Source organism: Olea europaea, unplaced genomic scaffold, assembly GCF_002742605.1.
Source record: "Olea europaea var. sylvestris unplaced genomic scaffold, O_europaea_v1 scaffold1092, whole genome shotgun sequence".
In the NCBI taxonomy this organism is placed as follows: domain Eukaryota; kingdom Viridiplantae; phylum Streptophyta; class Magnoliopsida; order Lamiales; family Oleaceae; genus Olea; species Olea europaea.
The window spans coordinates 111,022-136,871 of NW_019228281.1; the positions used below are offsets into that span (position 1 = coordinate 111,022).

The 25,850-nt window shown below is 41.3% G+C and overlaps 1 long non-coding RNA gene across 1 annotated transcript; it reads right to left on the reverse strand.

The window, feature by feature from the left end:
* Window positions 1-23,767: 23,767 nt before the first annotated feature.
* LOC111373232 lies at window positions 23,768-25,841 on the reverse strand. The gene is made up of 3 exons (XR_002698921.1): window positions 25,731-25,841; window positions 24,805-24,881; window positions 23,768-24,011 (listed from the first exon to the last, which is right to left on the reverse strand). It is a non-coding gene; the product is annotated as an uncharacterized LOC111373232 (long non-coding RNA).
* Between the last annotated feature and the right edge of the window lie 9 nt (window positions 25,842-25,850).

Consider the following 25,850-nt stretch of genomic DNA (forward strand, 5'->3'; position numbering starts at 1 on the left):
GTCGACGTTCGAAGAACTGAGCATGACTTTGGCATACAGTGTCACTTTTGGGCCCATAAGTACTTTTCAAAATGGTAGCGACCCTTTTTGATTGTGCTCACCCTTTTCATCGCGACGTATGAGGGATTTTGGCCATTTGTAGAAGAACAAGCACTTGCTTATTTGGAACGCTTTGATTGTCGGTGTTCAAAGACCTGAGCGTGACTTTTGCATAGGGTGTCCGTTTTGGGCCCATAAGTACTTTTGGAAAAGGTAGCGACCCATTTGGATTGAACTCACCCTTTTCATCACGACGTATGAGGGATTTCAGCCGTTTGTGGAACAAGCACTTGCTAATTTGGAACGTTTGGATTGTTGACGTTCGAAGAACTGAGAGTCGCTTTTGCATACGGTGTCCGTTTTGGGCTTATAAATACTTTTCAGAAATGTAGTGAACCTTTTGGATTGAACTAACCCCTTTCATCATGACGTATGAGGGATTTTGGACATTTGCGAAAGAAAAAGCACTTGCTTATTTGGAACGATTGGATTGTCAGCGTTCGAAGAACAGAGCTTTACTTTTGCAGACGGTGTCCGTTTTGTGCCCGTATGTACTTTTCGAAAAGGTAGCGACCTTTTTCGATTGAACTCACCCTTTTCATCATGACATATGAGGGATTTCAATCATTTGTGGAAGAACAAGGACTTGTGTATTTGGAACGCTTGGATTGTCAACGTTTGAAGAACTGAGCGTGACTTTTGCATGCGGTGTCAGTTTTGGGCCAATAAGTACTTTTTGGAATGGTCGCGACCCTTTTGGATTGTGTTCACCCTTTTTGTCACGACGTATGAGGGATATTGGCCATTTGTAGAAGAACAAGCACTTGCTTATTTGGGACGCTTTGATTGTCGGTGTTCAAAGACCTGAGCGTGACTTTTACATATGGTGTCCGTTTTGGGCCCATAAGTACTTTTTGAAAAGGTAGCGACCCATTTGAATTGAACTCACCATTTTCATTGCGACGTATGAGGGATTTTGGCCATTTGTGGAAGAACAAGGACTTGCTAATTTGGAACGTCTGGATTGTCGGCGTTCGAAGAACTGAGCGTGGCTTTTGCATACCGTCTCCGTTTTGGGCTCATAAGTACTTTTCGAAAAGGTAGCGACCCTTTTTAATTGATCTAACCCTTTTTGTCATAATGTATTAGGGATTTCAGCCATTTGTGGAAGAACAAGCACTTGCTTATTTGGAATGCTAGGACTGTCGGCGTTCGAAGAACTAAGCGTGACTTTTGCATACGTTTTTCGTTTTGGACCCACTAGTACTTTTCAGAAAGGTAGCGACCGTTTTGGATTGAACTCATCCTTTTTATCATGACGTATGAGTGATTTTGACCATTTGTGGAAGAACAAGCACCTGCTTATTTGGAACGCTTGGATTGTCGACGTTCGAAGAAATGAGTGGGACTTTTGCATACCGTGTCAGATTTGTGCCCATAAGTACTTTTCAGAAAGGTAGCGACCCTCTTGGATTGAACTCACCCTTTTTGTCGTGACGTATGAGGGATTTTAGCCATTTGTGGAAGAACAACCACTTTCTAATTTGGAAAGCTTGGATTATCGGCGTTTGAAGAACTAAGCATGACTTTTGCATACGGTGTCCATTTTGTGCTCATAAGTACTTTTCGAAAAGGTAGCGACCCTTTTTGATTGAACTTACCCTTTTCATCACGATGTATCAGGGATTTTGGTCGTCTGGAAAAGGACAATCACTTGCTTATTTGGAACGCTTGGATTGTTGGCGTTCGAAGAACATAGCGTGACTTATGCACATGGTGTCCATTTTTGGTTCCATAAGTACTTTTCAAAAAGGTAGCGATCCTTTTGGATTGAACTCACCCGTTTTGTAATGACGTATGAGGGATTTTGACCGTTTTTGGAAGAACAAGCACTTGCTTCTTTGGAACGCTTGGATTGTTGACGTTTGAAGATCTGAGTTAGACTTTTGTGTATGGTGTCCATTTTGGGCCCATAAGTACTTTTCAGAAAGGTAGCGTCCCTTTTGGATTGAACTCATCGTGACAAATGAGGAATTTCAGCCATTTGTGGACGAGCAGGCACTTGTTTATTTGGAACACTTAGATTGTCGACGTTCGAAGGACTGAGCATGACTTTTGCATAAGGTATCCTTTTTGGGCTCATAAGTACTTATCGAAAAGGTAGCGACCCTTTTTGATTGGACTCACCCTTTTCATCGCGACGTGTGAGGGATTTTGGCCATTTGTGGAAGAACAACTACTTGCTAATTTGGAACGCTTGGATTGTCGACGTTCGGAGAACTGAGCGTCACTTTTGTATACGGTGTTCGTTTTGAGCTTATAAGTACTTTTCGAAAAGGTAGCGACCCTTTTTGATAGAACTCACCCCTTTCATCATGATGTATGAGGGATTTTAGCCATTTGTGGAAGAACAAGCACTTGCATATTTGGAACGCTTGGATTGTCGGCGTACAAAGAACTGAGCGTGACTTTTGCATACTGTGTCCGTTTTGGTCCCATAAGTACGTTTTCGAAAGGTAGCGACCCTGTTGGATTGAACTCACCCATTTCATCGTGATGCATGATGGATTTTGACTGTTTGTGGAATAACAAGCACTTGCTTATTTGGAACGCTTGGATTGTCAACGTTCGAAGAACTGAGTTTGACTTTTGTATACGGTGTCCATTTTGGGCTCATAAGTACTTTTTGGAAAGTTAGTGACCCTTTTGAATTGAACTAACCCTTTTCATCGTGACGTATGAGGGATTTTGGCCATTTACAGAAGAACAAACACTTGCTTATTTGGAACGATCGAATTGTCAGCGTTCGAAGAACAGAGCTTGACTTTTGCATATGGTGTCCGTTTTAGGCCTGTAAGTACTTTCCGAAAAGGTAGCGACCCTTTTGGATTGAACTAACCCTTTTCATCGTGACATATGAGGGATTTTGGCCATTTGCAGAAGAACAAGCACTTGCTTATGTGGAACGATCGGATTGTCGGCGTTCGAAGAACTGAGCTTGACTTTTGCATACGGTGTTCATTTTTGGCCCATAAGTACTTTTCGAAAAGGTAGCCACCCATTTGGATTGAACTCACCCTTTTCATCATGACGTATGAGGGATTTTGGCCTTTTGTGGAAGAACAAGCACCTGCTAATTTGGAACGTTTGGATTGTCAGCGTTCGAAGAACTGAGAGTGGCTTTTGCATACGGTGTCCGTTTTGGACTCATAAATACTTTTCGGAAAGGTAGCGACCCTTTTTGTGGCAACTTATTAGGGATTTCAGCCATTTTGTGGAAGAACAGGTAGTTGCTAATTTGGAACGCTAGGATTGTCGACGTTCGAAGAACTAAGCGTGACTTTTACATACGTTTTCCGTTTTGGACTCACAAGTACTTTTTGGAACGGTAGCGACCATTTTAGATTGATCTCATACTTTTTGTTGTGACATATGCGCAAGTTTGACCATTTGTGGAAGAACAAGCACTTGCTTATTTGGAACGCTAAGATTGCCGACGTTCGAAGAAATGAGTGGGACTTTTGTATACGGTGTTCGATTTGTACCCATAAGTACTTTTCGAAAAGGTAGCGACCCTTTTGGATTGAACTCACCCTTTCATCGTGACGTACTAGGGATTTTGGTCATTTGTGGAAGAACAACCACTTGCTAATTTGGAAAGCTTGGATTGTCGACGTTAGAAGAACTAAGCGTAACTTTTGCATACGGTGTCCGTTTTGCGCTCATAAGTACTTTTCGAAAAGGTAGCGACCCTTTTTGATTGAACTCATCCTTTACGTCACAAAGTATCAGGGATTTTAGCCGTTTGGGGAAGAACAAGCACTTGCTTATTTGGAATGCTTGGATTGTTGGCGTTTGAAGAACTTAGCGTGACTTTAGCATAGGGTCTCCGTTTTGGTCCCATAAGTACTTTTCAGAAAGGTAGTGACCCTTTTGGATTGAACTCACCCATTTTGTCGTGACGTATGAGGGATTTCAATCGTTTGTGGAAGAATAAGTACTTACTTATTTGGAACGCTTGGATTGTCGACGTTCGAAGAACTGAGTTAGACTTTTGTATACGGTGTCTGTTTTGGGCCCATAAGTACTTTTCGGAAAGGTAACGACCCTTTATATTTGGTCTCACCCATTTTGTCACGACATATGAGGGATTTTGGCCGTTTGTGGAGGAATAACCACTCGCTAATTTGGAACGCTTGGATTGTCGACGTTCGAAGAACTAAGTGTGACATTTGCATATGGTGTTTGTTTTAGGCTCATAAGTACTTTTTGTAAAGGTAGTGACCCTTTTTGATTGGACTCACCCTTTTTATCGTGACGTACGAATGATTTTGGCCATTTGTGGAAGAACAAGCACTTGCTTATTTGGAACGCTTTAATTGTCGACGTTCGAAGAACTGAGCGTGACTTTCACATACAGTGTCCGTTTTGGGCCCATAAGTACTTTTCGAAAAGGTAGCGAACATTTTTTATTAAACTCACCCTTTTCATCGCGACGTATGAGGGATTTCGTCCGTTTGTGGAGGAATAAGCACTTGCTTATTTAGAACGCTTGGATTGTCGGCATTCCAACAACTAAGCATAACTTTTGCATACGGTGTCGATTTTTGGCCCATTAGTACTTTTTGAAAAGCTAGCGACCCTTTTCGATTGAACTCATCCTCTTAGTTATAATGAATGAGGGATTTCGGCCTTTTTTAGAAGAACAAGCACTTGCTAATTTGGAACGCTTGAATTGTCGACGTTCAAAGAACTGAGCCTGACTTTTGCATACTATGTCCATTTTGGGCCCATAAGTACTTTTCAAAAAAGTATTGACCCTTTTTTCATTGAACTCACCCTTTTCATGGGACGTATGAGGGATTTCGACCATTTTTGGAAGAACAAGCACTTACTTATTTCGAACCCTTGGATTGTCGACGTTCGAAGAACTGAGCGTAACTTTTGTATACGGCGTTTGTTTTGGGCCCATAAGTACTTCTCGAAAAGGTAGCAAACCTTTTGGATTGAACTCACCCTTCTCATTACGATGTATGAGTGATTTTGGTCATTTGTGGAAGAACAAGCACTTGCTAATTTGGAATGCTTAGATTGTCGACGATCGAAGAATTGAGAGTGACTTTTGCATACGGTGTCCGTTTTGGTCCCATTAGTACGTTTCGGAAAGGTAGCGGCCCTTTTGGATTGAACTCACCCATTTTATCATGGCGTATGAGAGATTTGGACCGTTTGTGGAAGAACAAGCAGATGCTTATTTGGGACGCATGGATTGTCGACGTTCAAAGAACTGAGTTAGACTTTTGTATAAGGTGTCCGGTTTGGGCCCATAAGTATTTTTCGAAAAGGTAGCAACCCTTTTGGATTGAACTCACCCTTTTCATAGCGACTTAAAAGGAATTTCAATCGTTTGTGAAAAATAAGCACTCATTTATTTGGAACTCTTAGATTGTTGGCGTTTGAAGAACTGAGCGTGACTTTTACATACGCTGTCAGTTTTGGTCCTATAATCATTTTTCAGAATGGTAGCGACACTTTTAGATTGTGCCCACCCTTTTCCTCACGACGTATGAGGGATTTTGGCCATTTGTGTAAAGAACAAGCACTTGCTTATTCGAAACACTTTGATTGTCGGCGTTCAAAGAAGTGAGTGTGACTTTTACATACGGTGTCCGTTTCAGACCCATAAGTACTTTTCGAAAAGATAGCGACCCTTTTGGATTGAAATCACCCTATCCATCACGATGTACAAGGGATTTTAGCCATTTGTTGAAGAACAAGCACTTGCTTCTTTGGAACGCTTGGATTGTCGGCGTTCGAAGAACTGCACTTGACTTTTGTATACGGTGTCTGTTTTAGGCCCATAAGTACTTTTCGAAAAGGTAGTGAACCTTTTGGAATGAACTCACCCTTTTCGTCGTGATGTATGAGGGATTTGGGTCGTTGTGGAAGAACAAGCACTTGCTAATTTGGTATGCTTGAATCGTCAGCGTTCGAAGAACTGAGCCTGACTTTTGCATGCAATGTTCATTTTCGGCCCACAAGTACTTTTCCAAAAGGTGGCGACCCTTTTGGATTGAACTCACCTTTTTCATCAGGACGTATGAGGGACTTCGGCCATTTGTGGAAGAGCAATCGCTTTCTTATTTGGAACGCTTGGATAGTCGATGTTCGAAGAACTGAGCGTGAGTTTTGCATGTGGTGTCCGCTTTGAGCTCATAAGTACTTTTCGAAAAGGTAGCGACCCTTTTTGATAGAACTCACCCATTTCATCGTGACCTATGAGGGATTTTGGCCATTTTTGGAAGAACAAGCACTTGCTTATTTAGAACGCTTGGATTGTTAGCATACAAAGAATTGAGCGTGACTTTTGCATACGGTGCCTGTTTTGGTCCCATAAGTACGTTCCTAAAAGGTAGCGACTCTTTTGGATTGAACTCACCCATTTTGTCATGATGCATGTGGGATTTTGACCATTTTTGGAAGAACAAGCACTTGCTTATTTAGAACTCTTAGGTCGTCGACGTTCGAAGAACTGAGTTAGACTTTTGTATATGGTGTCAGTTTTGGGCCCATAAGTACTTTTCGGAAAGGTAGCGACCCTTTTGGATTGAACTAACCGTTTTCATCGTGATGCATGACGGATTTCGACTGTTTGTGGAATAACAAGCACTTGCTTATTTGGAACGCTTGGATTGTCAACGTTCGAAGAACTGAGTTAGACTTTTGTATACGGTGTCCGTTTTGGGCTCATAAGTACTTTTTGGAAAGGTAGCGACCCTTTTGAATTGAACTAACCCTTTTCATCATGACGTATGAGGGATTTTGGCCATTTATAGAAGAACAAACACTTGCTTATTTGGAACGATCGGATTGTCGGCGTTCGAAGAACAGAGCTTGACTTTTGCATATGGCGTCCGTTTTGGGCCCGTACGTACTTTTCGAAAAGGTAGCGACTCTTTTGGATTGAACTCACCCTTTTCATCATGACATATGAGTGATTTCAACCGTTTGTGGAAGAAGAAGGACTTGTTTATTTGGAACGCTGGGATTGTCGACGGTCGAAGAACTGAGCGTGACTTTTGCATATGGTGTCAGTTTTGGGCCCATAAGTACTTTTTGGAATGGTAGCAACCCTTTTGGATTGTGCTCACCCATTTCATCTTGACGTATGAGGAATTTTGGATGTTTTTGAAGAACAAGCACTTGCTTATTTGGAACGCTTTGGTTGTCGACGTTCGAAAAACTGAGCGTGACTTTTGCATACGGTGTCTGTTTTGGGCCCATAAGTACTTTTCGAAAAGGTATCGACCCTTTTGGTTTGAACTCACCCTTTTCGTCATGACGTATCAGGGATTTTGGCCATTTATGGAAGAACAAGCACTTGCTAATTTGGAACGTTTGGATTGTTGGCGTTCGAAGAACTGAGTGTGGTTTTAGCATATGGTGTCCGTTTTGGGCTCATAAGTACTTTTTGGAATGGTAGCGACCTTTTTTGATTGAACTAACCCTTTTCATCACAACGTGTTAGGGATTTCAGCGATTCATGGAAGAACAAGCACTTCCTTATTTGGAACGCTCGGATTGTCGACGTTCGAAGAACTAAGCGTGACTTTTGCATACGTTTTCCATTTTGGACCCACAAGTACTTTTTGGAAAGGTAGCGACCATTTTGGATTGATCTCATCCTTTTTATCATGACGTATGAGTGATTTTGACCATTTGTGGAAGAAAAAGCACTTGCTTATTTGGAACGCTTGGATTGTCGACGTTCGAAGAAATGAGTGGGACTTTTGCATACGGTGTCCGATTTGTACCCATAAGTACTTTTCAGAAAGGTAGCGACCCTTTTGGATTGAACTCACCCTTTTCGTCGTGACGTATGAGGGATTTTGGTCATTTGTGAAAGAACAACCCCTTGCTAATTTGCAATGCTTGGATTATCAGTGTTCAAAGAACTAAGTGTGACTTTTGCATATGGTGTCCGTTTTTCGCTCATAAGTACTTTTCAAAAAGGTAGCGACCCTTTTGGATTGAACTCACCTTTTCATCCCGACGTATCAGGGATTTTTGCCATTTAGGGAAGAACAGGCACATACTTATTTGGAACACTTGGATTGTCGACGTTCGAAGAACTTAGCGTGACTTTTGCATAGGTGTGTCCGTTTTGGTCCCATAACTACTTTTCGAAAAGGTAGCGACCCTTTTGGATTGAACTCACCCATTTTGTCATGACGTATGAGGGATTTTGACCATTTGTGGAAGAACAAGCATTTGCTTATTTGGAACGCTTGGATTGTCGACGTTTGAAGAACTGAGTTAGACTTTTGGACATGGTGTCCGTTTTGGGCCCATAAGTACTTTTCGAAAAGGTAGCGTCCCTTTTAGATTGAACTCACCCTTTTCGTCGCGACATATGAGGGATTTTAGCCATTTGTGGAGGAACAAGCACTTGTTTATTTGGAACACTTAGATTGTCGATGTTCGAAGTACTGAGCGTGACTTTTGCATACGGTGTCCATTTTGGGCTCGTAAGTACTTTTCGAAATGGTAGCGACCCTTTTTTATTGGACTCACCCTTTTCATCACGACATATGAGGGATTTTGGCCATTTGTGGAAGAATAATAACTTGCTTATTTGGAACGCTTGGTTTGTCTACGTCCGAAGAACTGAGCGTGACTTTTGCATACAGTGTCGATTTTTGGCCCATAAGTACTTTTTGAAAAGCTAGCGACCCTTTTGGATTGAACTCATCCTTTTCGTCGTGGCGAATGAGGGATTTTGGCCATTTTTGGAGGACCAAGCACTTGCTAATTTGGAAAGCTTGAATTGTCAACGTTCGAAGAACTGAGCCTGACTTTTGCATACAATGTCCATTTTGGGCCCATAAGTACTTTTTAAAAAGGTAACGACCCTTTTGGATTGAACTCACCCTTTTCATTGGGACGTATGAGGGATTTCAACCATTTTTGGAAGAACAAGCACTTGCTTATTTCGAACCCTTGGATTGTCGACGTTCAAAGAACTGAGCGTGACTTTTGCATACGGTGTTCGTTTTCGGCCCATAGGTACTTCTCGAAAAGGTAGCGAACCTTTTGGAATGAACTAACCCTTTCCATCATGACGTATGAGGGAATTTAGCCATTTGTGGAAGAACAAGAACGTGCTTATTTGGAACGCTTGAATTGTCGGCGTTCGAAGAACCGAGCCTGACTTTTGCATACAATGTTCGTTTTTGGTCCACAAGTACTTTTCGAAAAGGTGGCGACCCTTTTGGATTGAACTCACCCTTTTCATCAGGACGTATGAGGCATTTCGGCCATTTGTGGAAGAACAAGCCCTTCGTTATTTGGAACGCTTGGATTGACGGTGTTCAAAAAACTGAGCGTGACTTTTACAAACGGTGTCCGTTTTGGGCCCATAAGTACCTTTCGAAAAGGTAGCGACCCTTTTGGATTGAAATCACCCTTTTCCTCACGACGTATAAGGGATTTCGGCCATTTGTGAAAGAACAAGAACTTGCTTATTTGGAACGCTTGGATTGTCGGCCTTCGTATAACTGAGCTTGACTTTTAAATACGACGTCTGTTTTGGGTCCATAAGTACATTTCGGAAAGGTGGCGACCCTTTTGTAATCAACTCACCCTTTTCATCACGACGTTTGAGGGTTTCAGCCGTTTATGGAAGGATAAGCACTTGCTTATTTAGAACGCTTGGATTGTCGACGTTCCTAGAACTGAGTCTGACTTTTGCATATGGTGTCCGTTTTAGGCCCATAAGTACTTTTTGGAAAGGTGGCGACCCTTTTGGAATGAACTCACCCTTTTCGTCACGACGTATGAGGGATTTTGGCCGTTTGTGGAAGAACAAGAACTTGCTAATTTGGAACGCCTGAATTGTCAGCGTTCAAATAACTGAGCCTAACATTTGTATACAATATCCGTTTTGGGCCCATAAGTATTTTTTGAAAAGGTAGCGAGCCGTTTAGATTGAACTCACCTTTTTCATCGGGACGTGTGAGGGATTTCGACCATTTTTGGAAGAACAAGCCCTTTTTTTGGAACGCTTGGATTGTCGACGTTGGAAGAACTGAGCGTGACTTTTGCATACGGTATCCATTTTGGGCCCATAAGCACTTTTCGAAAAGGTAGCGATCCGTTTGGATTGAACTAACCCTTTTTGTCGTGACATATGAGGGATTTCAGCCATTTGTAGAAGAACAAGCACTAGCTTATTTGGAAAGATTGGATTGTCGGTGCTCAAAGAGCAGAGCTTGACTTTTGCATACGATGTCCGTTTTGGGACCGTAAGTACTTTTCAGAAAGGTAGAGACCCTTTTGGATTGAACTCACCCATTTTGTTGTGACGTGTGAGGGATTTTGACCGTTTGTGGAAGAACAAGCACTTGCTTATTTGGAACGCTTGGATTGTCGACGTTCAAAGAACTGAGCGTGGCTTTTGCATACGGTGTCTGTTTTGGGCTCATAAGTACTTTTTGGAAAGGTAGCGACCTGTTTTAATTGAACTCAGCCTTTTCATCATGATGTATTAGGGATTTCAACCATTTGTGGAAGAACAAGAACTTGCTTATTTGGAACACTTGGATTGTCAGCGTTCGCAAAACTGAGCCTGACTTTTGAGTACGGTTCCATTTTAGGTCCATAAGTACTTTTCGAAAAGGTAACGACCCTTTTGGATTGAAATCACCCTTTTCATCATGACATATGAGGGATTTTAGCCGTTTGTGGAAGAACAAGCACTTACTGAGTTGGAACGCCTGAATTGTCGACGTTCACAGAACTGAGTTAGACTTTTGTATACGGTGTCCATTTTGGGCCCATTAGTACTTTTCGGAAAGGTAGCGTCCCTTTTGGATTGAACTCACCCTTTTTGTCACGACATATGAGAGATTTTAGCCGTTCGTGGAGGAATAAGCACTTATTTATTTGGAAGACTTGATTGTCGATGTTCGAAGAACTAAGCGTGACTTTTGAATACGGTGTTCGTTTTGGGCTCATAAGTACGTTTCGGAAAGGTAGCAACCCTTTTTGATTGGACTCACCCTTTTCGTCGCGACATATGAGGGATTTTGGACGTTTGTGGAAGAACAACCAGTTGCTAATTTGGAACGCTTGGATTGTCGACGTTGGAAGAACTGAGCGTGACTTTTGCATACGGTGTCCTTTTTGGGCTTATAAGTACTTTTTGGAAAGGTAACGACCCTTTTTGATTGAACTCACCCTTTTCATCACGACGTATGAGGGATTTCAGACGTTTGTGGAAGAATAAGCACTTGCTTATTTGGAATACTTGGATTGTCGAAGTTCAAAGAACTGAGCGTGACTTTTGCATACGGTGTCAATTTTCGGTCCAAAAGTACTTTTCGAAAAGCTAGCGACCCTTTTGGATTGAACTCATCCTTTTCATCATGACGAACGAGGGATTTCGACCTTTTTTGGAAGAATAAGCACATGCTAATTTGGAACGCTTGAATTGTCGGCGTTCGAAGAACTGAGCCTGACTTTTGCATGCAATGTCCATTTTGGGCCCATAAGCACTTTTCAAAATGGTAGCGACCCTTTTGGATTGAACTCACCCTTTTCATCGGGACGTATGAGGGATTTTGACCCTTTTGGAAGAACAAGCACTTGCTTATTTCGAACCCTTGGATTGTCGGTGTTCGAAGAACTACGCGTGACTTTTACATTTGGTGTTCGTTTTGGGCCCATAAGTACTTCTCAAAAAGGTAGCGACCGCTTGGATTGAACTCACCCTTCTCATGACATCGTATGAGTGATTTCAGCCATTTGTGGAAGAACAAGCACTTGCTAATTTTGAACTCTTGGATTGTCGGCGTTCGAAGAATTGAGTTAGACTTTTGTATACGGTGTCCGTTTTGGGCCCATAAGTACTTTTCGGAAAGGCAACGACCCTATTCAATTGAACTCAACCTTTTTTTTGCGATGTATGAGGGATTTTAGCCATTTGTGGAAGAACAAGCACTTGTTTATTTGGAACACTTGGATTGTCGGCGTTCGAAGAATCGAGCGTGACTTTTGTATACGGTGTCAGTTTTGGGCCCATAAGTACTTTTCGGAATGGTAGCAACACTTTTGGATTGTGCTCACCTTTTTCGTCACGATGTTTGAGGGATTTCGGCCGTTTGTGGAAGAACAAGCACTTGCCTATTTGGAACGTTTTGATTGTCGACATTCGAAAAGTTGAGCATGACTTTTGCATACGGTGTCCGTTTTGGGCCCATAACTACTTTTTGGAAAGGTCGCGACCCTTTTGGATTGAGCTCACCCTTTTTGTCGTAATGTATGAGGGATTTTGGCCATTTGTGGAAGAATAGGCACTTGCTAATTTGGAACGCTTGGATTGTCGGCGTTCAAAGAACTCAGCGTGACTTTTGCATACAGTGTCCGTTTTGGGCTCATAAGTACTTTTCGGTAAGGTAGCGACCCTTTTTTATTGAACTCACCCTTTTTGTCATGACGTACTAGGGATTTCAACCATTTGTTGAAGAAGAATCACTTGCTTATTTGAAATGCTTGGATTGTCGGCGTTCGCAGAACTGAGCCTGACTTTTGCATACGGTGTTCATTTTGGGTCCATAAGTACTTTTCAGAAAGGTAGCAACAATTTTAGATTGAAATCACCCTTTTCATCACGAAGTATGAGGGATTTTGGCCGTTTGTGGAAGAACAAGCACTTGCTAATTTGGAATGCTTGAATTGTCGGCGTTTGAGGAACTGAGCCTGACTTTTGCATACAATATCCTTTTTGGGCCCACAAGTACTTTTCGAAAAGGTAGCGAGCCTTTTGGATTGAACTCACCCTTTTCGTAGGGACGTATGAGGGATTTTGGCCATTTCTGGAAGAACAAGCCCATTGTTATTTGGAACACTTGGATTGTCGACGTTCGAAGAACTAAGCGTGACTTTTGCATACGGTGTCCTTTTTGGGCCCATAAGCACTTTTCGAAAAGGTAGCGACCCTTTTGGACTGAACTCACCCTTTTTGTCGTGACATATGAGGGATTTCAACCGTTTGTTTAAGAATAAGGACTTGTTTATTTGGAACGCTTTGATTGTCGGCGTTCGAAGAACTGAGCATGACTGTTACATACGGTGTCCATTTTGGGTCCATAAGTACTTTTCAAAAAGGTAGTGACCCTTTTGAATTGAAATAACCCTTTTCATCATAACGTATGAAGGATTTCGGATGTTTTTGGAAGAATAAGCACTTGCTAATTTGGAACATTTGGATTGTCGACGTTCGAAGAACTGAGCGTGGCTTTTGCATACGGTCTCCGTTTTGGGCTCTTAAGTACTTTTTGAAAAGGTAGCGACCCTTTCTGATTGAACTTACCCTTTTCGTCACGACGTATTAGGGATTTCGGACACTAAGCACTTTCTTATTTGGAACGCTAGGATTGTCGACGTTCGAGGAACTAAGTGTGACTTTTGTATACGTTGTTCGCTTTGGACCCATAAGTACTTTTCGTAAAGGTAGCGACCATTTTAGATTGAACTCATCCTTTTTGCAGTGATGTATGAGCAATTTTAACCATTTGTGGAAGAACAAGCATTTCATTATTTGGAATGCCTGGATTGTCGACATTCGAAGAAATGAGTGGGACTTTTGCATATGCTGTCCGATTTGTGCCCATAAGTAGGTTTTGGAAAGGTAGCGACCCTTTTGTATTGAACTCACCCTTTTCATCGTGATGTATGAGGAATTTTGGCCATTTGTGAAGGAACAACCACTTGCTAATTTGGAAAGCTTGGATTGTCGGCGTTCGAAGAACTTAGCGTGACTTTTGTATTGGGTGTCCGTTTTGGTCCCATAAGTACTTTTCGAAAAGGTAGCGACCCTTTTGGATTGAACTCACCCGTTTTGTCGTGATGTATGAGGGATTTTGACTGTTTGTAGAAGAACAAGCACTTTCTTATTTGGAACGCTTGGATTGTCGACGTTCGAAGAACTGAGTTAGACTTTTGTATATGGTGTCTGTTTTAGGCCCATAAGTACTTTTCGAAAAGGTAGCAACCCTTTTGGAATGAACTCACCCTTTTCATCATGACGTATGAGGGATTTCGACCGTTTGTGGAAGAACAAGCACTTGCTAATTTGGTACGCTTGAATTGTTGGAATTCGAAGAACTGAGCCTGACTTTTGTATACAATGTTCATTTTGGGCCGACAAGTACTCTTTGAAAAGGTGGTGACCCTTTTGGATTGAACTTGCCCATTTCATCAGGATGTATGAGGGATTTCGGCCATTTGTCGAAGAACAAGCCCTTGGTTATTTGGAACGCTTGGATTGTCGGTGTTGGAAGAATTGAGTGTGACTTTTGCATACGGTGTCCGTTTTGGGCCCTTAAGTACTTTTCTAAAAGGTAGCGACCCTTTTGGATTGAAATCACCCTTTTTCTCGTGACGTATGAAGGACTTCAGCCATTTGTGGAAGAACAAGCACTTACTTATTTGGAACGCTTGGATTGTCGGCATTCGAAAAGCTGAGCTTGACTTTTGCATACGATGTCCGTTTTAGGCCAATAAGTACTTTTCAGAAAGGTGGCGACCCTTTTGGAATGAACTCACCCTTTTCGTCATAACATAAGAGGGATTTAGGCGGTTTGTGGAAGAACAACCACTTGCTAATTTGGAACACTTGAATTGTCGATGTTCGAAGAACTGAGCATGACTTTTGCATACGATGTTAGTTTTGGGCCCATAAGTAATTTTTGGAATGGTAGCGACTCTTTTGGATTGTGCTCACCCTTTTCATTGTGACGTATTAGGGATTTTGGCCGTTTGTTGAAGAACAAGCACTTACTTAGTTGGAACGCTTTGATTGTTGGTGTTCAAAGAACTGAGCGTGAGTTTTGCATACTGTGCCTGTTTTGGGCCTATAAGTACTCTTCGAAAAGGTAGCAACCCATTGGGATTGAACTCACCCTTTTCATCGTGACGTATGAGGAATTTCGGCAGTTTGTGGAAGAACAAGCACTTGCTAATTTGGAACGCTTGAATTGTTAGCGTTCGAAGAACTGAGCGTGGTTTTTGCATACGGTGTCCGTTTTGGGCTGATAAATACTTTTTGGAAAGGTACCCTTTTTGATTGAACTCACCCTTTTCGTCGTGACATATTAGGGATTTTGTCCATTTTAGGAAGAACAAGCACTTGCTTATTTGGAATGCTTAGATTGTCGACGTTCGAAGAACTAAGCACGACTTTTACATTTGTTGTCCGTTTTGGACCCATAAGTACTTTCTGGAAAGGAAGCGATCATTTAGGAGTGAACTCATCATTTTTATCGTGACATATGAGCAATTTTAACTATTCGTGGAAGAACAAGCACTTGCTTATTTGGAACGCTAGGATTGTTGACGTTCGAAGAAATGAGTGGGACTTTTGCATATAGCGTCCGTTTTGTGCCCATGAGTACTTTTCGAAAAGGTAGCGACCCTTTTGGATTGAACTTACCCTTTTCATCATGACGTATAAGGGATTTTGGCTGTTTGTGGAAGAACAACCACATGCAAATTTGGAATGCTTGGATTATCGGCGTTCGAAGAACTGAGCGTGACTTTTGCATACGGTGCCTATTTTGCGATCATTGATTGAACTCACCCTTTTCGTCTCGATGTAAGAGGGATTTTAGCCATTTGGGGAAGAACAAGTACTTGCTTATTTGGAAGGCTTGGATTGTCAGCGTTCGAAGAACTTAGCGTGACTTTTGCATAGGGTGTCTGTTTCGGTCCCATAAGTACTTTTCGGAAGGGTAGCGACCCTTTTGGATTGAACTCACCTGCTTCGTTGTAACGTATGAGGGATTTCGACTATTTGTGGAAGAACAAGCACCTGCTTATTTGGAACGCTTGGATTGTCAACGTTCGAAGAACTGAGTTAGACTTTTGTATATGGTGTCCGTTTTGGGCCCATAAATACTTTTCAGAAAAGTAGCGACCCTTTTGGATTAAAATCACCCTTTTCATTGTGACGTATGAGGGATTTCGACCATTTGTGGATACTGAGCTTGACTTTTGCATACGGTGTCCTTTTTTAGCCCATAAGTACTTTTCAGAAAAGTAGCTACCCTTTTGGAATGAACTCACTCTTTTCAGCACGACGTATGAGGGATTTTGACCATTTCTGGACGAACAAGCACTAGCTAATTTGGTACCCTTGAATTGTCAACGTTCGAAGAACAAAGCTTGACTTTTGCATACGGTGTCCGTTTTGGGCTCGTAAGTACTTTTCAGAAAGGTAACGACCCTTTTGGATTGAACTCACCCTTTTCATCATGACATATAAGGGATTTCAATGGTTTGTGGAAGAACAAGGACTTATTTTTTTGGAAAGCTTGGATTGTCGACGTTCGAAGAACTGAGCGTGACTTTTGCATACGGTGTCAGTTTTGGGCCCATAAGTACTTTTTGGAATGGTAGCGTCGCTTTTGGATTGAACTCACCCATTTTGTTGTAACGTATGAGGGATTTCAACCGTTTGTGGAAGAACAAGCACTTGCTTATTTGGAATGCTTGGATTATCGACGTTCGAAGAAATTAGTGGGACTTTTGCATACGATGTCCATTTTGGGCCCATAAGTACGTTTCGAAAAGGTAGCGACCCTTTTGGATTGAACTCATCCTTTTCGTCACAACGTATGAGGGATTTCAGCCATTTTTGGAAGAACAATCACTTGCTAATTTGGAACGCTTGGATTGTCGACATTCGAAGAACTAAGTGCGGCTTTTGTATACCGTGTTCGATTTGGGCTCATAAGTACTTTTTGGAAGGGTAACGACCCTTTTTGATTGAACTCACCCTTTTCGTCATGACGTACTAAAGATTTCGACCATTTGTGGAAGAATAAGCACTTCCCTATTTGGAACACTTAGATTGTCGGCGTTCGAAGAACTAAGCGTAACTTTTGCATACGTTGTCTGTTTTGGACCCATAAAGTACTCTTGGAAAGGTAGCGACGATTTTGGATTGAACTCATCCTTTTTATCGTGACGTATGAGTGATTTTGACCGATTGTGGAAGAACAAGCACTTGCTTATATGCAATGCTTGGATTGTCGACGTTCGAAGAAATGAGTGGGACTTTTGCATATGGTGTCCGTTATGTGCCCATAAGTACTTTTCGGAAAGGTAGTGACCCTTTTGAATTGAACTCACCCTTTTCATCATGACGAATGAGGGATTTTACCCATTTGTGGAAGAAGAACCACTTGCTAATTTGGAACACATCGATTGTCGGCGTTCGAAGAACTGGGCGTGACTTTTGCATACGGTGACCATTTTGCGTTCATAAGTACTTTTAGGAAGTATAGCGACCCTTTTTGATTGAACTCACCCTTTTTCTCACAACGTATGAGGGATTTCAGCCATTTGTGGAAGAACAAGCACTTGCTAATTTGGAACGCTTTGATTGTCGACGTTCGAAGAACAGAGCGTGGCTTTTGCATACAGTGTCCATTTTGGGCTCATAAGTACTTTTCGGAAAGGTAGCGACCCTTTTCTATTGAACTTACCCTTTTCCTCGTGACGTATTAGGGATTTTGGCCATTTGTGGAAGAATAAGCACTTGCTTATTTGGAACGCTTAGATTGTCAGCGTTCGAAGAACTAAGCGTGACTTTTGCATACGTTGTCCGTTTTGGACCCATAAGTACTTTTCGAAAAGGTTGAGACCGTTTTGGATTGAACTCATCCTTTTTATCGTGACGTATGATCAATTTTAACAATTTTTGGAAGAACAAGCACTTGCTTATTTAGAATGCTTGGATTGTCGATGTTCGAAGAAATGAGTGGGACTTTTGCATACGGTGTCCGTTTTGTGCCCATAAGTACTTTTCGGAAAGGTAGCGACCCTTTTGGATTGAACTCACCCTTTTCATCGTGATGTATGAGGGATTTTAGCCGTTTGTGGAAGAACAACCACTTGCTAATTTGGAACACTTGGATTGTCGGCGCTCGAAGAACTAAGCGTGACTTTTGTATACGGTGTCCGTTTTGCTCTCATAAGTACTTTTCGAAAAGGTAGCGACCCTTTTTAATTGAACTCACCCTTTTCATCATGACGTATGAGGGATTTAGGTTGTTTCGGGAAGAACAAGCACTTGGTTATTCGGAATGCTTGGATTGTCGGCGTTCGAAGAACTTAGTGTGACTTTTCCATAAGGTATCCGTTTTGGTCCCATAAGTACTTTTCGAAAAGTTAGTGACCCTTTTCGATTGAACTCACCCTTTTCCTTGTGACGTATTAGGGATTTCGGCCATTTGTGGAAGAATAAGCACTTGCTTATTTGGAGCGCTTAGATTTTCAGCGTTCGAAGAACTAAGCGTGACTTTTGCATATGTTGTCCGTTTTTGACCCATAAGTACTTTTCGAAAGGGTTGAGACCGTTTCGAATTGAACTCATCCTTTTTATCGTGAAGTATGATCGATTTTGACCATTTGTGGAAGAATAAGCACTTGATTATTTGGAACGCTTGGATTGTCGACGTTCAAAGAAATGAGTGGGACTTTTGCATACGGTGTCCGTTTTGTGCCCATAAGTACTTTTCGGAAAGGTAGTGACCCTTTTGGATTGAACTCACCCTTTTCATTGTGACGTATGAGGGATTTTAGCTGTTTGTGGAAGAACAACAACTTGCTAATTTGGAACATTTGGATTGTCGACGTTCGAAGAACTAAGCATGACTTTTGCATACGGTGTCTGTTTTGCGCTCATAAGTACTTTTCGAAGAGGTAGCGACCCTTTTTAATTGAACTCACCCTTTTCATCATGACGTATGAGGGATTTAGGTCATTTGGGGAAGAACAAGCACTTGGTTATTTAGAATGCTTGGATTGTCGGCTTTCGAAGAACTTAGCGTGACTTTTACATAAGGTGTCTATTTTGGTCCCATAAGTACTTTTTGGAAAGGTAATGATCCTTTTGGATTGAACACCCATTTTGTCGTGACGTATGAAGGATTTTGACCATTTGTAGAAGAACAGGCACTTGCTTATTTGGAACACTTGGATTGTCGACGTTCGAAGAACTGAGCTAGACTTTTGTGTACGGTGCCCGTTTTGGGCCCATAAGTACCTTTCAGAAAATTAGCAACCCTTTTGGATTGAAATCACCCTTTTTGTCATGAAGTATGAAGGATTTCAATTTATTGTGGAAGAACAAGCACTTGCCTATTTGGAATGCTTGGATTGTCGACGTTCGAAGAACGGAGCTTAACTTTTGCATACGCTGTCCATTTTGGGCCCATAAGTACTTTTCGGAAAGGTAGCTACCCTTTTGGAATGAACTCACCCTTTTCATCCCAACGTATGAGGGATTTTGACCATTTTTAGTTGGTACCCTTGAATTGTCGACTTTCGAAGAACTGAGCCTGACTTTTGCATACAATGTCCATTTTGGGCCCATAAGTACTTTTAGAAATGGTGGCGACCCTTTTGGATTGAACTCACCCTTTTCATTGGGACGTATGAGGGATTTCGGCCATTAGTGGAAGAACAAGCCCTTGGTTATTTGGAATACTTGGATTGTTGGCGCTCGAAGAACTGAGCTTGACTTTTGCATACGGTATCCGTTTTGGGCCCATAAGTACTTTTCGAAAAGGTAGCGACCCTTTTGGAATGAACTCACCCTTTTCATCGTGATGTATGAGGGATTTCAACCATTTTTGGATGAGCAAGCACTTACTAATTTAGTACCCTTAAATTATCAGCTTTCGAAGAACTGAGCCTGACTTTTGCATACAATGTTCGTTTTAGGCCCATAAGTACTTTTCAAAATGGTAGCGACCCTTTTGGATTGAACTCACTCTGTTCGTCGAGACGTATGAGGGATTTCAACCATTTGTGGAAGAACAAGCCCTTGGTTATTTGGAATGCTTAGATTGTTGGTGTTCGAAGAACCGAGCTTGACTTTTGCATACGGTGTCCGTTTTGGGCCCTTGAGTACTTTTCGAAAAGGTAGCGACCCTTTTGGAATGAACTTACCCTTTTCATCTTGATGTATGAGGGATTTCGACCATTTGTGGAAGAACAAGCACTTGCTAATTTGGAACGCTTGAATTTTCTACGTTTGAAGTACTGAGCCTGACTTTTGCATACAATGTCCATTTTGGGCCCATTAGTACTTTTTGAAAAGGTAGTGAGCCTTTTAGATTGAACTCACCCTTTTCGTCAGGACGTATGAGGGATTTCGGCCATTTGTGGAAGAATAAGCCCTTCATTATTTGGGATACTAGGATTGTCGGTGTTCGAAGAACTAAGCGTGACTTTTGGATATGGTGTCCATTTTGGGCTCATAAGTACTTTTTGGAAAGGTAGCAACCCTTTTTGATTGAACACACCCTTTTCACCATGACGTATGAGGGATTTTAGTCATTTGTAGAAGAACAAGCACTTGCTTATTCGGAACGCTTGGATTGTGGCGGTCGACGAACTGAGTGTAACTTTTGCATATGGTGTCCATTTTGGTCCCATAAGTACGTTTCGGAAAGGTAGTGATCCTTTTGGATTGAACTCACCCATTTCATCATGACGTACAAGGGATTTCAACCATTTGTGGAAGAACAAGCACTTGCTTATTTGGAACGCTTGGATTGTCGACGTTCGAAGAACTGAGTTAGACTTTTGTATACGGTGTCCGTTTTGGGCCCATAAGTACTTTTCAAAAAGGTAACGACCCTTTTCAATTGAACTCACCCTTTTCACCACGACGTATGAAGGATTTCAACCATTTGTGGAAGAACAAGCACTTGTTTATTTGGAACGTTTGGATTGTCGACGTTCGAAGAACTGGGCGTGACTTTTGCATACGGTGTCCGTTTTAGGCCCATAAGTACTTTTTGGAATGGTAGCGACACTTTTGGATTGTGCTCACCCTTTTCTTCATGACATATGAGGAATTTTGGCCATTTGTGGAAGAACAAGTACTTGCCTATTTGGAACGTTTTGATTGTCAGCATTCGAAGAACTGAGCAGTGACTTTTGCATACGGTGTCCATTTTGGGCCCATAAGTACTTTTTGGAAAGGTAGCAACCCTTTTGGATTGAACTCACCCTTTTCATCACGACGTATGAGGGATTTCAGTCGTTTGTGGAAGAACAAGCACTTGTGAATTTGGAACGCTTAGATTTTTTACGTTCAAAGAACTGAGCGTGACTTTTGTATACAGTGTCCGTTTTGGGCTCATAAGTACTTTTCGGAATGGTAGCGACCCTTTTTTATTGAACTCACCCTTTTCATCACAATGTATTAGGGATTTCAGCCATTTGTGGAAGAACAAGCACTTGCTTATTTGGATCGCTTGGATTGTCGGCATTCAAAGAACTAAGCGTGACTTTTGTATACGTTGTCCATTTTGGGCCCATAAGTGCTTTTTGAAAATGTGGCCACCATTTTGGATTGAACTCATCCTTTTTATCATGACGTTGGAAGAACAAGCACTTTCTTATTTGGAACGCTTGGATTGTCGACGTTCGAATAAATGAGTGGGACTTTTGCATACGGTGTCCATTTTGGGCCGATAAGCACTTTTCAAAATGGTAGTGACCTTTTTGGGTTGAACTCATCCTTTTCATCATAACGTATGAGGAATTTTGGCCGTTTGTGGAAGAACAACCACTTGCTAATTCGGAACGCTTGAATTGTCGATGTTCAAAGAACTAAGCGTGACTTTTGCATACGGTGTCCATTTTGGGCTCATAAGTACTTTTCGGAAAGGTAGCGACCCTTTTTTATTGAACTCACCCTTTTTGTCACGATGTATGAGGGATTTCGGTCGCTTATGGAAGAACAAGCACGTACTTATTTGGAACGTACGGATTGTCGACGTTCGAAGAACTGGGCGTGACTTTTGCATACGGTGTCCATTTTGGTCCCATAAATACTTTTCAGAAAGGTAGAGACCCTTTTGGATGGAACTCACCCTTTTTCATCATGAGGAATGAGGGATTTCAGCTGTTTGTGGATGAATGAGCATTTATTTATTTGAAACGCTTGCATTGTACGCATTCGAAGAACTAAGCGTGACTTTTGCATACTGTGTCTGTTTTGGGCCTACGAGTAATTTTCGGAAAGGCAGTGACCCTTTTGGATTGAAATCACCCTTTTCGTTATGACGTATGAGGGATTTCAGCTATTTATGGAAGAACAAGCACTTGCTTATTTGGAACGCTTGGATTGTCGACGTTCGAAGAACTGAGCTTGACTTTTACATACGGTGTCCATTTTGGGCCCATAAGTACTTTTCGAAAAGGTATCGATCCTTTGGGAATGAACTCACCCTTTTCATTGCGACGTATGAGAGATCTTAGCCGTTTATGGAAGAACAAGCACTTGCTAATTTGGTACGCATGAATTGTCAACGTTCGAAGAACTGAGCCTGACTTTTGCATACAATGTCCGTTTTGGGCCCATTAGTACTTTTCGAAAAGGTAGCAACCCTTTTGGATTGAACTCACCCTTTTCATCGAGACGTATGAGGGATTTTAGCCATTTGTGGAAGAACAAACCCTTGGTTATTTGGAACACTTGGATTGTCGACGTTCGAAGAACTGAGCGTGACTTTTGCGTACGGTGTCCATTTTGGGTCCATAATTACTTTTCGGAAAGGTAGCAAATCTTTTGGATTGAACTCACCCTTTTTGTCGCAATGTGTAAGGGATTTCAGCCATTTTCAGAAAAACAAGCACTTACTTATTTGGAACGCTTGGATTGTCGACGTTCGAAGAACTAAGCTTAACTTATGCATACGGTGTCCGTTTTGGGCCCATAAGTACTTTCGGAAAGGTAGCAACCCTTTTGGATGGAACTCACCCTTTTTCATCGCGATGTATGAGGGATTTCAACCGTTCGTGGATAAACAAGCATTTGTTTATTTGGAATCCTTGCATTGTCCCCGTTCGAAGAACTGAGCATGACTTTTGCATACGGTGTCCATTTTGGGTCCATAAGTACTTTTCGAAAAGGTAGAGAATCTTTTGGATTGAACTCACCCTTTTTGTCATGACCTATGAGGGATTTTAGCCAATTGTAGAAGAACAATCACTTACTTATTTGGAAATCTTGGATTGTCGACGGTTGAAGAACTGAGCTTGACTTTTGCATATGGTGTCCGTTTTGGGCCCATAATTACTTTCAGAAAGGTAGCGACCCTTTTGGATGGAACACACCCTTTTTTGTCGAGATGTATGAGGGATTTCAGCTTTTTGTGGATGAACGAGCAATTGTTTATTAGAAACGCTTGCATTGTAGGCGTTTGAAGAACTGAGCGTGACTTTTGCATACAGTGTATGTTTTAGGCCTACGAGTACTTTTTGGAAAGGTACCAACCCTTTTGAATTGAACTCAACCCTTTTTATCATGACGTATGACTGATTTCAACCATTTGTGGATGAACAAAGATTGTCGACGTTGGAAGAAATGAGTGGGACTTTTGCATACAGTGTCCGTTTTGGGCCCTTAAGTAAGTTTCGAAAAGGTAGCGACCCTTTTGGATTGAACTCATCATTTTCGTCATGACGTATGTCGCACCCCAAATATATATAGATAACCATACTAATTCCTATGTCGAAATGATATTGGTAACTCGATCTGGACATAAAATTTATATATACTTTTTTTTTAATAAAATGAAATGAGCATTTGCACAATTATGTCCCTATTTGTTACCTTCAAATCACCTGTGATGATCATATATTATATCAAAATCAATGATCATATAACCATAATCCAACACATATGTTCTAAGGTTATAAACACATCTATAGGCCATTTCAAAAGTTATACAAGACAGGACCCCCAAAATACAACACAATAGAGTGTAAGCTCAAACAAATAGCCCACAAAATAACCCTACAGGTCGTCATCCATGTACATTGATCTTTGGAATCCGGTAAGAGCTCCACAGCTGGCCATGCCCTCTACATAGTTCCATGCTCACCTACAATGCAAAAACTACATAAGTCAATGCTTAGTAAGCAAGAATCAAGCATGTTATGAGTATGAGTAAAGAGGATATGTGACACCATGTCATTTACTTTAAACATCATGCTAAAGATGCATCATATTCCAATATTCATCAAAGTCGACTCGAAATTATTTCATTTGAAATCTTTCATTTCATTGGGCCCTTGACGCACCAACTATGCACCGGATAGAGCTCTGCATAATATCAATATCAATAATCAAGTGGCCAATATGAAATTGACACCGGCGGGTGGACCATTCTCTCGTGACTGCTAGAGGCCCATCCCCTAACTACCCCTATGATCACCCAAGAAGTCTCCCACCCAGCAGTGCTAATAATCATAACAAGGGCATAGTCGAGTGGTCCGCCCTCCCGTGATCACCAAAGGCCCATCCCCTGTCTACCTTTGCAATCACCTAGGAAGTATCACCCGCGATGCCAAACATATCACATAAGCATGCCTCACATGCCTCGATACCCTAGTAGTGGTCAATAAAACATTTATAAAGAAAACTTACTTTGAAATCATGTTTCGCATGCAAAGTTTTCAACCATGATCATATGTTGTGCATGCCAACGAAAATGCTCATGAATGACATGCTTAATGGAAGTTGATGTCAATGTATTTTCCAACCGCATACTCAATGATCACAATCATCTTATAGGGTACGACGAGCTTTCTTATCAAAGTATGAAAATATCCTAACATCACTATACCACAAATGCTAGGTTCTTGCATCGTAGTTGCAAATGGATTTTTACTTACCTTTTTGCCCTTGTGTGTGCACAAGCTCCTACAGAGATTATATCACTTTCCTTTTTCACTCAACGTCGGAAAATCACCTATATTACCATTTAATATTAAAGACAATCCTCCATGTAATAGCCTTAACACATACAAAATCCCAAAATACTTCCATTCACGTCAAAATAATTTAAACGAATTCATTATTCAAGTTACTAACGGCATTACAATCTCGTCCCATAAGTCTCATTTTTCCTCGAGTCCAATTACCAACATCAACGTCATCCAATTGTTGTCAACAACCTAATACTCCTTAGAATCTATTTTCTAGGCTCAAGAATAATTAATTTACATGTAAAGGTTGAAATCATATTAAACACATAAATGGACAGAACCTGTTTTTCAGGTTTCATCACCGTCCAACTACTTTTCCAATCCGTTTTCAACCCCTTATCCATATCCAATGACTCCAAAAATTTTACCACGTTTCTATATCATGTATGTGAAGACGATAATGCTCTAAAGTCGTGACAAATCAAGTGTTCTCAGCATCAAAATAGTCCATTTCCACGACATCAAAATCAGGCAGTTTTCATTGTGACAGCTTTCGGTTTCCATTTTATTAGCATGTCATCAAACAGATTCCAGGCTATCAGAAGACCATTTATATCATTCTAAATCCCATATAACAACATTCATTTACATAGATACAGTTATATCTTCAGTATTATCCAAAATCAAAGTTTAAACCATCCAAATTCATCAATCAACACATCTCTATTCCTGTTGGTTTCTTTCAGGTTCTTGTACTCAATTACCCCTCTCTTTTGCCATCATAAAATCATAAACAACCCTTATACTTAGCCTCAAGTAATTTTATAGTTTAAAAATATTATAAAACAAGCAAAAGAACTAAAGAAAACTTCAAAACCGTGAGCTAAACTCACCTATCCAGAAATTCAATTTCAGCTCCTTGTTTCTGCTTCTCTCTTTTCCTTTTTGCTTTCTCTTTCAATCGGTGGTCAATTGGGGATAATTTGTAAGACTAAACATGTTGTTAGGAGGTG